Source organism: Daucus carota, chromosome 6, assembly GCF_001625215.2.
Source record: "Daucus carota subsp. sativus chromosome 6, DH1 v3.0, whole genome shotgun sequence".
Taxonomy (NCBI): Eukaryota; Viridiplantae; Streptophyta; class Magnoliopsida; order Apiales; family Apiaceae; genus Daucus; species Daucus carota.
In genome coordinates, this window is record NC_030386.2 from 11617339 (window position 1) to 11631817 (window position 14479).

The window sequence follows — 14479 nt, forward strand, 5'->3', positions numbered from 1 at the left end:
CCAAAAGAAAAAGGAATAGTGATCAGTGAGATGAAGTACTCTGACATCAACAGACCCAAAACCAGGTCTCAAGCAAAGTCTGAGACTGATTCCAAGGATAAGGGAAAGCAACCTGTTGATGGAGTTCCTACTTTGAAGAAGAAATCAATTATCAAGATTGCATCAGAGAATCCCTCTCAAAGATTAATGAAGCTAAGCAAGGATGCTAATATAATCTATGATGTGTCTGATCAAGTTGAAGAAGAAGAGGCTGGATTGACTAGAAGAAGGAAGAATGCAGAATCAGAAGTCAAGCCAATCTATGAGTTAACTTTAACCTCTGACATTGCTCAAGTTAAAGTTAAAGTAGCGGAAGAAAAATCTGAGCCCATAGAAACTAAAGCCTCATGGCTAAAGATAATATCTGGGAAACCTCAAGGCCAGTAGAAGAAGAAAAGCCTCTATGGAAGCCTTGGTACAAGTCTGTACAAGGAAAGCTCAATGCTAACCAGGATCAGAACTCATGGAACCAGAGGAATGGAAGTATATGATACAACTGGTCTAGGGCACTAGAAAGAAAAGTTGGAAACCAACTTAGCAACCACTTTCAAAGATCCATATCCTCTGACTGATAAGGTGGGAGAAGCTGTTACACAAAAGGACCTGGACAAAGTAGAATCAGTGCAGATTCTTATGGATACCCATGATGGTACTGGAGATAAAGATAAGATAGCCATATTTCTTGATTCTGGTAGAGTATACAGAGTCTCAGAAGCTGATCTGTTACGGAAATCTCTGAGGGAGCTTGAGCATTTTCATTACTTTCTTGAGATTAAGAATGGAGCTACCCAGAGATGGTCTGATCTGATGAAGAGGACTATCCTTGAGAAGAGAAGATTCTATGGATTAAAGTCTGATGAAGAATACATTCCTGAAATAGCTCAAGATGATGGTTCTGAAATTAATATGGAGAAGAACAGCTCTGTTATGGAGACCATTGCAAACACAAGAATCTTGGGTTATAACAATGATGCAGACAGACCAAGAGTTATTCAGTTGGGAGATGCTATGAGAAGAAGCAAGGTAAATGCCTTGAGAGCAGCTATCTATCAGACTGGGGAAGACACTGAAGAGCTTAGTACTGTTAAAGCCCAGATGATACAGACTCTGAAGCAGATTGAAGAAGATCTGATAAATCAATTTGTCAGAGAAAGCTTTGGATATAGATTGATCTGATAGTTTGTAGCTGCTGGTTTTGTAGGTTATAATTAGTTCAGAGAATTTAATTATGTCATGCATTTGTCCTTAGTAATTTTTGACATCATCAGCATATATATATATATATAACTTGTTCATTCTGTCTAATGTACAAGTTGGGGGAGATTGTTACATATTTGATGATGTCACAGGTATCTAACTTGTTTAGTGTGCAGAATCAAATATCAGAGTTTATCTGGAAATCAGAGTTTAACGACTACCAGCTGGATCAGAGCTTAGCGAAGATCAGAGTTTGCAGGCGGCTGATTTCTAGGAGCAGATCTGCATAAACACTGAAGATAAAGATCAAGGAAGATTGTGCAGATCAGGACAGCAGAAGGATAGCTACTGATTAGATTATTTTAGGAAGCAGATAATTGTAAATTAATCTGTAGATATCATGTAACTGTCTATATAAACACAGCTTAGGGTTTACTCTATAAGAGTTAGAATATCGAGCACATTATTATTGTAACCCAGCAGCTCTTAGTGATAAGTTATAAATCACTAAGAGAGTATTTGTAACCTACTGTGTTTTGTGAATAAGAGTTTACTTGGTTTATTCTCTTATTTGAGTGTTCTGTTATTGATTGTGTTTACTATATTCATTAATATAGTGAGTGAAATCGGCCTAACAAAATAAATGAACATTTGAAATTTAATACCTTCTAATATTTCCCGAGATGCTGTAAAGTTTATTTGGCACTGAGGCTTGAACATATTAATGAACTTCTATCAGTGGAGTACATCGATCATCCTGGAATTCTTCTGAAACGCAATTCCAATCATTCACTTGACATTCTTCGTACGGATTTCGGATATAGTAGTTGCTATTTACCTTGTTTTCTTATCTAAGTTGAGTAAACATTTCGTAATTAAAAATAGGCTAAACATGTACCTTTCCATATCGAAGAAGAAAGCTGCAAGTAATCACAACACCTGGTATTTTAAGCTCGTTTTACAAGCTTGAAAAGATTATATATGCATTTAAGACAGTAAAATCTGGTGCTATTTCTACAGGAATGTTGTTTTATTATAAGATGTTACTTTGCTTCTTTATGCTAAAACTACAATATCATATTATACCTTGTTACTACAACCAGTTAATAATTAGCACCTTCTTATGATATAACAGTAAGCAAGAAGCTTCATCAAAGTACTATACCTAAAGCAGAATGAACTGCTCAAGTTTAATTATCCAATACAAGAATGCAGTCCCAGAAATTTAATTACCTCCAAGAAAATAATTTTTCAGTAATCTGCAATCCAAGTACAAACTTCTCCACATCACCCATAGACTCATCTGAATTAATTTTCTCATCTTTGATAACTATAGTTAACACGTTTATCCAAATAAGTAATATATAGTACATACTAAACCATGCAAATACTAAATTAAGATTTACCTTCAGTACCATGCAACTAGCTGAGAGTGCATAATAAAGCCTCCGCATTTGTTGGAGTAATTGAACTTAGATACTTGTTGATAATTTGACTTCCGGTACTAAAATAAGACTCAGAAGCAATGGTAGTTATCGGCATACTTAAAGAATCTGGTGCCATGACAGATAAAATAGTGTATTTGCTTTAATTTGATCTTCAAAAAGAAAGTACATCAAGTTTCCCTCTTGCATCCGACTTACTTTCTTCTAAGTACAACTCAAGTTGTAATTTACTTTCACTTTGTGAGTCAGATAGATAAAAAATCAATTTAAACTCCTATAAACTGGAAACGTAGTTAGACAATAATCAAATCGCATATACAAGCACATAAAAAATCATGAAGTTTTAAGGGAAATGCTTAAATCTATATCATCTGTTGTTTCACCATGATCTTCGCTACTAACTCTTGAGCAAGAAGTGACGGTTATAGAAGAGATATTCGATACACGACAATACTCTAAAAAAAGCTCCTCCATCTTTAAAGTGTGATAGGCTGTATGGCTGCAATCATATAACCCCAAAATTCACTTTCGCTTCCATCCTCATAGTATGTGGCATACACTGAAATATTTAAAGGATGTAGCTCAAGAATGGAAATAAATGGAGTATTTGTTATTTTCATAATTTAGGCAGACATCAATCAATGTTATTTTAAAGAGCCCCGATTATCATTTTTTGCATTCCTAAAATCTTAAACATAACTTCAATATCTTTATGCGATTTCTTCACTTGTTCAATTTATTTGTAATATCATATATATTCTTGTAAAACATAAACATTATAAATAGAAATTAATAACAGCCAAGCTGCAAAGTACAAATATAGAACTAATTTTCTTGTGAGTATATTCTGAACATATATAATATCTAGTACGAAAATTATCAATGTTTTCATAGTCCAACAATGAATTGTGCGAGTTTATAATTAATAAACACCAAGAAAGAGAAAGGGCTTAGAAACAAGCCTAATTATTAGTTGATACCAGTCTAATTGACAATTAAAAAATTTTCACATACAGTAACACAATACATCCAACCCATTATAATACAACATCACATTTCTCATCAATAAATCCAAGACATGATCACAAATTACGTAGTTACCGATTTATGTGTCGAGCAAGTGGAAAGCGGAGTTTTCGTGGGAACGGTGACCATGTCCTGACAGTGTCATTGGCGCGAACCTGTTCAATTAGACAATAATTAAAGTGAGAATTGAGAGAAGCGAATGAAGCCTGGAGCTTTGGGTTCTTTCACCCTTATATTTTGAGAGAGACAGGGGGTATAGAGATTTTAGGAGAAGACGGAGGATGCAGGATGTTATTTAACAATGAAACAATGAGTTAGATTGTAGAAGGGGGGTTGAATACAATCTTTTGCAAAGTATACAAATTTCTAACACAGATTGTATTCAAGCTTGTAAATCACAAAAACAAGAATATAAACTAACTGAAATAATAAAGAAACTAGTCTTTCAAAATTTTAGGTGGGTTGTTTTGATCCACCTGAGAGATTTTATATAAGAAGAAATCTCCAAAAAATTATCTTGGCTGCTTACAAATTAGAAGTGCTCACCTTGACAGATTTTCTCTCTAAGAGTTCTAGGTTTGCACTTCAAGTTTTTCTTGTACACTTGATAAAAGAAAATAGACTACATAAGTTGGTATATATTCACCAACTGATATTCCTTTTCATACACCTTTTCTGTCTATACTATTACAAGAAACTTTTGTTCTCATTCTAACAGTCAAAGCATGCTTCTGAGTTTCTTGTAGTATAGCTCCATTTGGCATGCTTCGATTTTTTCATTATATGCCTAAGCCATTTGCAGCTTAGCTTCCAAGGCAGGTGTCACTTTCAGTTCTGAACAACCCATGTGACTACTGTCCTTTCTTTGACTAGAGAATGCGAACTACTAATTATTCAATCAACAACTGATAAATGTCTGGTTATCAGTTGAGGCAATGATATAGCAGTTGACAGTTCTTATTTGAATAGCATTTGACAAGCCTTCACTTGTAGCCGTTGACAAGTTAGCAGTTGGTAGCTTCTTCATAGTAGTTGATCACTTTAGCAGTTGACAGCTTTCCATATCAGTTGATCAATTTAGCAATTGATAGCTTTCCACATCAGTTGGCTAACTTATTAGTTGGTGGCTTGTACGGATAGCAGTTGATAGGGCTAGATAGCAGTTGACATATCGTTTTATTCCTTATCAGTTGACAGATTGGTTTATTAGTTGATCTTCACTTCACTTGTGTAGAATTCGTGATTTAGAATATTCACAATTTATCATCCTAACTACACATCAGTTGATATACCAACTAAATTATCGGTTGACACAATGAATACTCAACTACTAATTTATTGAACTAAAATTAGCCTTGTTACAATACCTCATCATCCGTTGATGGGTTATCTAATCAACTGATACTACATAAGTATGCTATCAGTTGATTAGCTACATAGAATTCAATTAAGTGATTTTGTTTTATCATCAAGATTGACATATTCCTAACAATCTCCCCCTATTTATATTTGTAGAATTTCAGATATAAATTTAGGTCCTTGATGATAACAAAACACTTAATGAAACACAAATAATCACAGAATCAAAATTGCAAATGGAGAATTGCATTTCTTGAATAGAAGAAGAGAAATGAAATTTGCAAGAAAGTAATTGACCTATGACTTAAAAATTGTGCTCCTCTAGCCTGAGCGGATTAATGCCTTCTCCTTCTTTTCTTTTCATGGTTATCTTCATTCTTTCTTTTTCTTCTACCACTCTTCTCTTCCCTTTCATCTACAAACTTCTGCAGTTATCTCAAAAACATGTTCTCTTCCTTGTCTGATGGATCTAACATCATTTGCATGAACTTCAAGGTATCAGCATCAACTTTAGGAGCATGGTCCTTCATTCTGAAAAATCTTCTAACACCTAGAGAGTCCCTAAATTTCATCAGCCAGTCAGGATTATGATGAACTCTGCATTCTTGGTAGGGAAGGTTGATTCTTTTGGGAAACTCACTGGGGGTATTCCAATCTTTTGAAATTTCTTCCATTTTCTGAGAATTGCAGTTCTCAATTGTTGAGAGTAGCCTCTAAGATTTGTCATTTTTCTGAAGATAACTTTGAGAACTGCATAATCTTGATCTAGAATCCTTTCCAGTGGCCATTGTTGACGATGACCTCCTTTGTAGTGAAATTCTAATCTCTCAGGCAATTTGGCAGTTTGAGGGTAACCTCCCACTTCTTCAATATCATTGACATACAGATCTATTTTTGCTTGTGTTGTTAAATGAATGGCATAAGCATAATCTGTGTGAGGTATCCTAGCCACATCAGGTACCTGTGAGATTTCCACTTCCTTGCTTGGTAGCTTGATTACTAATGGCAGCTTTTTCTTTTCATAGTTGAATTTCATCTTCTTTTGCCTTGTCTCCCTTTCTGGCCTTGAAGCTTTCTTCTCCCTTCTTAATTCTTCTTTAGACAAAAAGTATTGTTGGAAAGGTAGATTCTCCATATCATATTCAAATGGCTCAGGTTTGGAGATTAACAAGTCAAGCTCCTCAGTAGTCAAGGAGTGAGCATCCTTCTTCATGATTTCCTTGATTCTAGCTTGCCTCTCTTCCAGGCTCTCAACAGTTTCTGCAGGCTTTTGAGATAAGCTAGCACCAGCTCTTTTCTTTGATCTTTTAGGCTTTTGGGCCTGCAGATTCTTAGCCAAAAGATTTTTCTGGGCTTCTTCTAGAATCCTTTCCTGCGTTTCAAGAGTTGCAGCTTCCATGTCTTCTCCATTCTCAGCTCCAAGTTCATTTTCCATTTCTGCTGCCATCATTAACAATTTGAGTTCTTCTGCTCTAACCTAAGCATCTTTAAGACTATCATGCTCTTGCTTTACTTTCAGGTAGAGAGGATGGCCAGGTGGAACACATATTTGCACTCCATTTCTTGTTATGACTGCAAACTCAGTCGTCCAAACATCAGGCACCAATAGAGGTTTGAATACTGCCTTTGGTGGTTTGGGATTACCATGCTCATCTAACTCCACCTCTTTCTTCTTCTCCTCCACTTGCTTTGGTTTCACATCTAACTTTTTCCCAAATTTTGCTAAGTGAAGAGTATCCCCCATGATCTTGCCTTTATCTGGGATAGGCATGGGAAAGTCATACATTATCTTGCTTTTTCCATTGTCATCTGGTTCATATGTTGGAGATGATTCTTCATTAAAGTTTGGAACAAACTCATTGTAGAGAGAGTTGTCACCTTGGCAAAATGTGGGTAGGCTAAAGACCTTCTTCACCGGAACTTTGAGATGTTTGTATTTGAAACCTCTTGCCAGTGAAGATGGGAGTGTTTGGTAGGGAACCAATACTAGAGAAATGGTGACATGTGTGGGCTTTGTTGAAATGGTTGTTGATAGTGGAAGAACTGTTGTTGTTGTAGATGCCTTTGCAGTTGTGGTTGGTGAAATGATGATTGCTGAAGTAGTTGTAGGAGGCATTATTGTTGTTGTTGTTGTTTCTAGAAGTGATATTGAAGTAGACACAAGCTCCCCCTCAGATGATGAAGAATTAGGTTGCAGCATCTTAAGCAATTTTGACATCACTTCCCCCTGTAATGGACCTTTCTCCCCCTTTTTGTTATCATCAAGGGAAGAGATGCCAGCATTACTAAGAAGTTGCTGGAAGAGCTTGTTCTGTAGACTTTGATTGAAAATGAGAAGATCCAGCTTCTTCTCAATGTTGGTGATCTTGGTTTTCAGGTTAGAGACATCCTTGGAAAGGGCCTTGTAGGAATCTTTAAGCTTAGGAATAGGAAGGGTAGACAATTGCTCCTTACATCTTGCTTGACAAGATCAACCTAGCATTGCACATCTTTAAGAGTGTGCTTGGTGAAGTGGAATTGCTTTCTTGGAACTACCAGATTAGACCTGTATAGAAGAATTGGATTCCGGTTAATAGGATCATTGCTTGCTTTCCATTCCCTTGTATTCTTGTGCTGCCTAACCATTTCAGACTCATAGGTGCCAACTTCATACTGTTTGTTGAAAATCCAGTCTGGTATGGGAGAGACAGCTTCTTCATCTTCACTACTCTCATCATCCTCACCTTCTTCTTCTTCATATTGGTCATCCCCCACAGTAGAGAGCATGCCCTTAGAAATGGCAGCATGAGCAGCTTAAGCTTTCTCTAGGGCTTCTGTGGTATGAACCAATCCCAATGTCTCCTCTGCTTAGACATTTGACTGCTCAGCCATGACTTGATAGGCTGGCATTGAGTGCTTGAATTGGGAAGCACCCAATATATCCATAGCAGGTTCCTCCATCCTTATGTCTCCTGTTCCTGCTTTTCTCTCAAGATCTCTCTTTTCTTGCATCAGGGTCTCACCCTGGCTCACCACAACCTAACATTCACTTGCTAAAGTGGTACACACATTCTCTCCTTTTGCCTGGGTGGAAGAAGTATCCAGCCCCTCATGTACAAACTCTCCTTTTGCCAGCTCACTAGGCTGCCTCTCCTCTCCCTCACTAGCACTCAACCTAAGTAGCACAGCTGCAATGGCCTCCTCGGACTTATCAATTGATGTATCAAGCATAGATACATTAGGTGCATCAATTGATGAAGTAGAGACACTTATCAACTGTTGTGAGATAGCAGTTGATAGTCCGTTGCTAGCTATCAACTGATAATTGCTGTCAAGCATATCAGTTGATGAAGCTGTGCTAATCAACTGATGAGAGATATCAGTTCATAAAGAAGAAATAACAGTTGATGGGGTCATTGAAACTATTATTGACTCTGTGAAGATTGATTTTGCTTGAGAAAGCACAGGGTCAATGATAGCCCTAGAAAAATATACCGGATGATCCAACAAAGCTTGAACAAGCTGATCACCAGTTGAAATTGATTGAGGTTCCTCCATGAAATTGAGAGATGGAGAATGAGGTTGAGGATTGCTTATTAAGTCATCCTCATTTTGATTGAGTGATCTTGATGAAGGTGTTACAATTTGCAACTGAGAAGGGGGCTGTGACTCCACATTTGTTGGAGCCACATCAAGCTGAATTTGTGAAGTTTGCACTGGCATAAAATCAATGATTTTTGCCGGTGCAGCAGTGTGTGTAGTGCTTTTAGACTTTTTCCTAGCATAGGTTTTGTCTATCACTGTGCCCCACCCCTTTTCTTTGTCCCTGGCTGAGTACTATTTTCAATAGTAAGATCCTTTTGGGAGGATGCCACTAGGGATGAGCTAATATCCATATTAATCACTGCATCTTTTTGGGAAGATGAAGGATGGCTTGGCTGGTTAGCACTCTCCTCTCCAACCTTATCCTGGGGGTTTCTTTGATGTTCACCCATCCCCTCACCACTCACCACCTTCACAGTCCCCTCAATTGAGATTTTGGTGGGTTTTACTGTAGGAACAATCGGATCTTGGCCCTGCGTTTTATGATATTAATTGAAAGTTCGAACAGAATATTAACCTTAATCGCTACGGCGCAAGCGATTCAAATCCACGTCTTCTACTGTATTCCTTTGTGACAACCCATATTTTTATAAATTATTTTATTTTAATATTCATGATTTTTTTGGAAACACTACAAGGAAAACATCATCAGACAAGCGTTTTTGCCCGTTGTCTGATACCAAGAAAAACCGTGGTCTATTGCGATGCCGTCTGATACGCACCTCAAACAACGGTACCAACCGTTGTGTGAGATCAAGAAACACAACGGTTTATGTTTAACCGCGTTTTATGTTTCACCCAGAAACAACAACAGATAAGTTTAACAAAGTGTTGTTATAAACATTTCACAACAACAGTCATATTTCGAATTTGTGTTGTTATTAGGACTATCCACAATAGTTTGTGGATATATTTACTTGTTAATAAGAGTATCAGACAAGATTGTTTGAGTTATAGAGGCTCGTGTTTTACTACCTTGTACAACGGGCTTAGAGTAGTGGTCACTTGTGTAAGGCTCCTTATAACAATAGTTTATATAATGAAACAATTGTGTGAAAGCTCTTCTACAACGGTTTTTGTTCCAAATGCTCGAATAATGTTGATTTAGACAATGGTTTGTTACTACTATATACTTATTTGTATATGTCTTAGACAACGATTTTATTCTTAAAATTGTGTTGTTTGTAGGGCATAAGGCAACTGTATTCTTTTTCTTTTCCTTTTGTATTTAGTTATGTCAGACAATGGTTTTACATAACCTAATCAAATCATGCTGAAGAATATAATTAACAAGCCATAAATTAGTAACAAAAGTTTTCATTACCAACTATAGTAACAACGTACAATCACATACAAAAATTTGTTTCACACAATTGACAAGAGCCTATATAGAGTAGATAGAAGCCAACAGAAAGCCCTTTGCAAGATGAGCAGCTTATTGGAGTTTGACCTCCATAATTGTTGCAAGAAAAATAATAACTCCTAGTGTTAGACAATAGGGCTTTAAGATCTACTCCGTATTTGTTGTCTTCTTGACGACAACTCCATTTAATACTAGGGCCAGTAGCTGAATCGACACATGCTTTCCATCCTTGGTTGGCCAAAGGCCCCCATAGAGCAGCTTTTTGTTCATCTGACTAAAAATGAATAAAGCAAATGAGCACATGAAGTTTTTACCATACAAAATTCAGATAAACCACAACCAAATATGCAGCTCAGGCAACTCTTTACTCTTACTCACAGTTTGTCAGAGAACAACACTCTTAAGCAGGTTCATATGTCTCGGTTTTATGGCATTAAATTCATGCACAAGATGATCACAAAGTCAGCTATTAGAAGCACAATTCCCCAACTTTTGGCCCTTATGACAAAGAAAAACCTAGGTTATCAGTGCACCCACACTTGAAAATTCCAAGTCTTCTTAATTACATTCAAGCGTTTCTAGTTGTTACGACTTTGCACAGGAATGAAGTCAGTCAATTCAAGCTTAGTCCATTACTAAAATTATCGTCCTTGATGATTCGAATAGTGTGCTTAAATTGTTCGTATTTGTCAATTGCCAATTTTAATAAATTCCCAGTTTGTTATCTAATTAGACTTACTCATATCTTTTACATGTCTTAATCTACTGCCTTTGACCACAATTAAGTAGTATAACTCAAACCTTAACTGCCATACTATTAATAATTATAAGGTAATTTAATTTCTACACAAACTAATCATCTATCACAAAAATCTCACCTGACCTAAAACTCTCACACATGTTAGAGTAAAAACTAACAAAAAAAATAATCACAGATCGCAAATACTACATATATCTATAAGAAGAAAAAGAATTCTCAACAATCCATAATCTAATAAGAAAACAAACACAACCAATATAGAGAAAGATAACACTGAAGGCCAATGAATGTTGATACACATAATCAAGAACACATATCATATATGAATGACCCATATATTTATTAACACATATGAAGCTGAAAATGCATACCGGCAGAAATGAAGAAGAGGCGCGGCTAGAGGGAGTGAAAAGAGTGAGCAATACAACAGCAGCAGCATCTAGAGCTCCTCCTGGATTCTGGTGGAGGAGCATCATTCCGGCAGATTCAAACAAGGCAGCTACTCCGGTAAGTCAAAACTAAACAATAAAATAGCCCCCCTTACAAAAAAACAGAACAGAGAGAGAGATGAGGGGGATGAAAATAAATAAAGAAATCTATGCTTCTTTTTACCATATCTTTAACTGAGCTTGCTCTCAAAATGTCATCTCTTTAAGCCTCATTGCTTGCTCATTTTCTCAAAAATTAAAAAGGGGACCTAGATATTCTGATCCTTAAGGAAAAGGTGTTCAAAAGCAGGCTGATGTGAGATTGGAATAAAGTAAATGGTATCCCCATCTCGGCTCTGCTCATTCAAAACAACACCAATCAAGAACTATAATTTCCTATAAACAAAATCAAAATACTATACAAATGCAAAAACAAATGTGACACAAATGCTAAATACATACATAAAAATGTGAGTAGATGTAAAGATATGACCTGAATGGATTTGATGGGGGGCTTGTTGAGTCGATTTAAGTGCTGCTGATGAACCTCAAGCTTCTGCCAAAAAAGGCCACTCCCTCTAGGCACAGGGCTACTCCAACACAAAGTGAAGAAGAAAAACAAGAAAACAAGAGGATAAAGAGAAGAGAGACAACCAGAGAGAAGAGAAGAGAGAGCCGGACAGAGAAGAGAGACAACGAGAGAGAATATTGGACAGAGAGAAGAGAATAAAGCTAGATGGTCAGAGAGAGAAGAGAAGATAGACACCTGAGAGAGAGAGAAGCATAAAGGGGGAAGGCCGTCGACCTGCCGATTGGAGTCTGAAGAGAAGGATAAGGGGGGAAAATCAAAATTAGGGTTAATGCTGAAGGGGGGAAACAAAACTTATGCAGGGGAATGAAATGGTTCAGCTGGAAAGTTTAAAATAAAAAATTGTATTATTATATTTTAATATATTGTCTAGTTGAATTATGAAAAAAATGAATGTTTTAAATATTTATTTATAGTTGATTATCGAAATATCATTAAAAATAGAATTTTAAGTATATGATAATTTAGTAATATTAAAAATAAATATTTTATAATTATCTTATACGATCTTTTAGCAAAAGTATAGTAGGATATTGTGTCTAGTAAACAAAATAATTTAAATTAATTTAAACAATTAGTAACCACCAAAAAATTCAGTTATTAATATATATTATAATAAAATTATGTAATATTATTACATATTACATATTATATACTGAATTATAAATTGGTTGAAACTAAAATATTTTAAGAGTCAAATATAATTGAAATATAAATAACTGAATATTTTTATGGTTACTAATTGTTGTTTTGGGGAGAATAACCAGGCTCATTTTTTCACCTAGATAGGTGTGCTTATTTTGTTTTGAGTAATTTTTTGTTATTTATATAATATTAATAATTGAAAAATATTATAAAATAGTATTAGTATGTCTTTAACGTTAAAATTTAGGAAGTACACAATAGAAATTTTGTTTTATATACGATAAGCACTTTATTAGTTATTAATTAGTAATTAGTTTTGGGATTACCATTGTATTAATTTTAAAACATATATTTATATTATGCATATATGCAAATATATATTGTTCATTTGGACAATAAAAATAATTTTGTAGTTCGGATGTAAGTATTGGTATGTGTTCTATGTTAACAATTCACAAAGTACTGGATGGAATCTTTGTTATGTATAAGATTAGCTCTTTATTAATTAATAAATATATTTTTCGATGATCTAACCGTACGGAAGTCGAGAAATAACAATATCAGTCATGTATTAAAAATATCAAAAACTTTTATGTTTATTTTGTATGTTTTTTTAACAATACTAATCAAACGTAAATTTTGATTTATTGTAAAAAGGTGTTTTTTGTCCTGTAGTGTCTAACAGACAACGGTTTTTATACGCACCTATGTTGTCTCATTAAAAGTGACACAACTGTTATGGAAGTTATACCGTTGTAAGAGAAAACCATTGTCTAGATTAGGCTCAATCAACGCTTAAGGGAAAATCCGTTGTATAAAAGTACTGTAGACAACGGTTTATGGGAAGAAAACCGTTGTATAATAAATTTTCACTTTTATGAGTTAAAAATTCGCATTTCCTTGATCCATTCTTATTTTTATACTTTTTAACTAAAAAAAATATAGTTATATTATGCATATATGCAAATATGTATTGTTCATTTGTAATACAAGGCAATTTTTACTTCGGATGTAAGTATTGATATGTGTTCTATGTTAACAATTCAGAAAGTACTGGATGGAATCTTTGTTATGTATAAGATTAGCTTTATATTAATTGATAAATATTTTTTTCGGTGATCTAACCGTACGGATGTCGAGAAATAACAATATTAGTCATGTATTAAAAATATCAAAAACTTTTATGTTTATTTTGTATGTTTTTTTAACAATACTAATCAAACGTAAATTTTGTCTTATTGTAAAAAGGTGTTTTTTGTCCTGTAGTGTCTAACAGACAACGGTTTTTATACGCACCTATGTTGTCTCATTGAAAGTGACACAACTGTTACGGAAGTTATACCGTTGTAAGAGAAAACCATTGTCTAAATTAGGCTCAAACAACGCTTAAGGGAAAATCCGTTGTATAAAAGTACTAAAGACTACGGTTTATGGGAAGAAAACCGTTGTATAATAAATTTTCACTTTTATGAGTTAAAAATTCGCATTTCCTTGATCAATTCTTATTTTTATACTTTTTAACTAAAAAATATATAGTTATATTATGTATATATGCACATATGTATTGTTCATTTGTAATACCAAGGCAATTTTTACTTCGGATGAAGTATTGGTATGTGTTCTATGTTAACAATTCAGAAAGTACTGGATGGAATCATTGTTATGTAAAAGATAAGCTCTATATTAATTGATAAATATTTTTTTCGATGATCTAACCGTACGGATGTTGAGAACTAACAATATTAGTCATGTATAAAAAAAATTAAAAACTTTTATGTTTATTTTGTATGTTTTTTTCATAATACTAATCAAAAGTAAATTTTGTCTTATTGTAAAAAGGTTGTTTTTGTCCTGTAGTGTCTAACAGACAACGGTTTTTATACAAATCTATGTTGTATCATTGAAAATGACATAACTGTTACGGAAGTTATACTGTTGTAAGAGAATCCATGTTCTAACTTAGGCTCAAACAACGCTTCTCAGAACACAGCAAACAAAACACCTGTCTCATTACAACAACGGTTTCTCAGAATATTGTCTGAAGTT

The 14479-nt window shown here is 34.8% G+C and overlaps 1 long non-coding RNA gene across 2 annotated transcripts; it reads right to left on the reverse strand.

The window, feature by feature from the left end:
• Nucleotides 1–9968: 9968 nt before the first annotated feature.
• On the reverse strand, nucleotides 9969–12031 carry LOC135147319 (uncharacterized). Of its 2 annotated transcripts, none has more exons than XR_010284770.1 (3): nucleotides 11693–12031; nucleotides 11143–11555; nucleotides 9969–10285 (listed from the first exon to the last, which is right to left on the reverse strand). It is a non-coding gene; the product is annotated as an uncharacterized LOC135147319 (long non-coding RNA). The 2 variants fall into 2 exon arrangements; XR_010284771.1 differs by having other exon boundaries at nucleotides 9971–10285; nucleotides 11143–11310; nucleotides 11693–12029.
• Between the last annotated feature and the right edge of the window lie 2448 nt (nucleotides 12032–14479).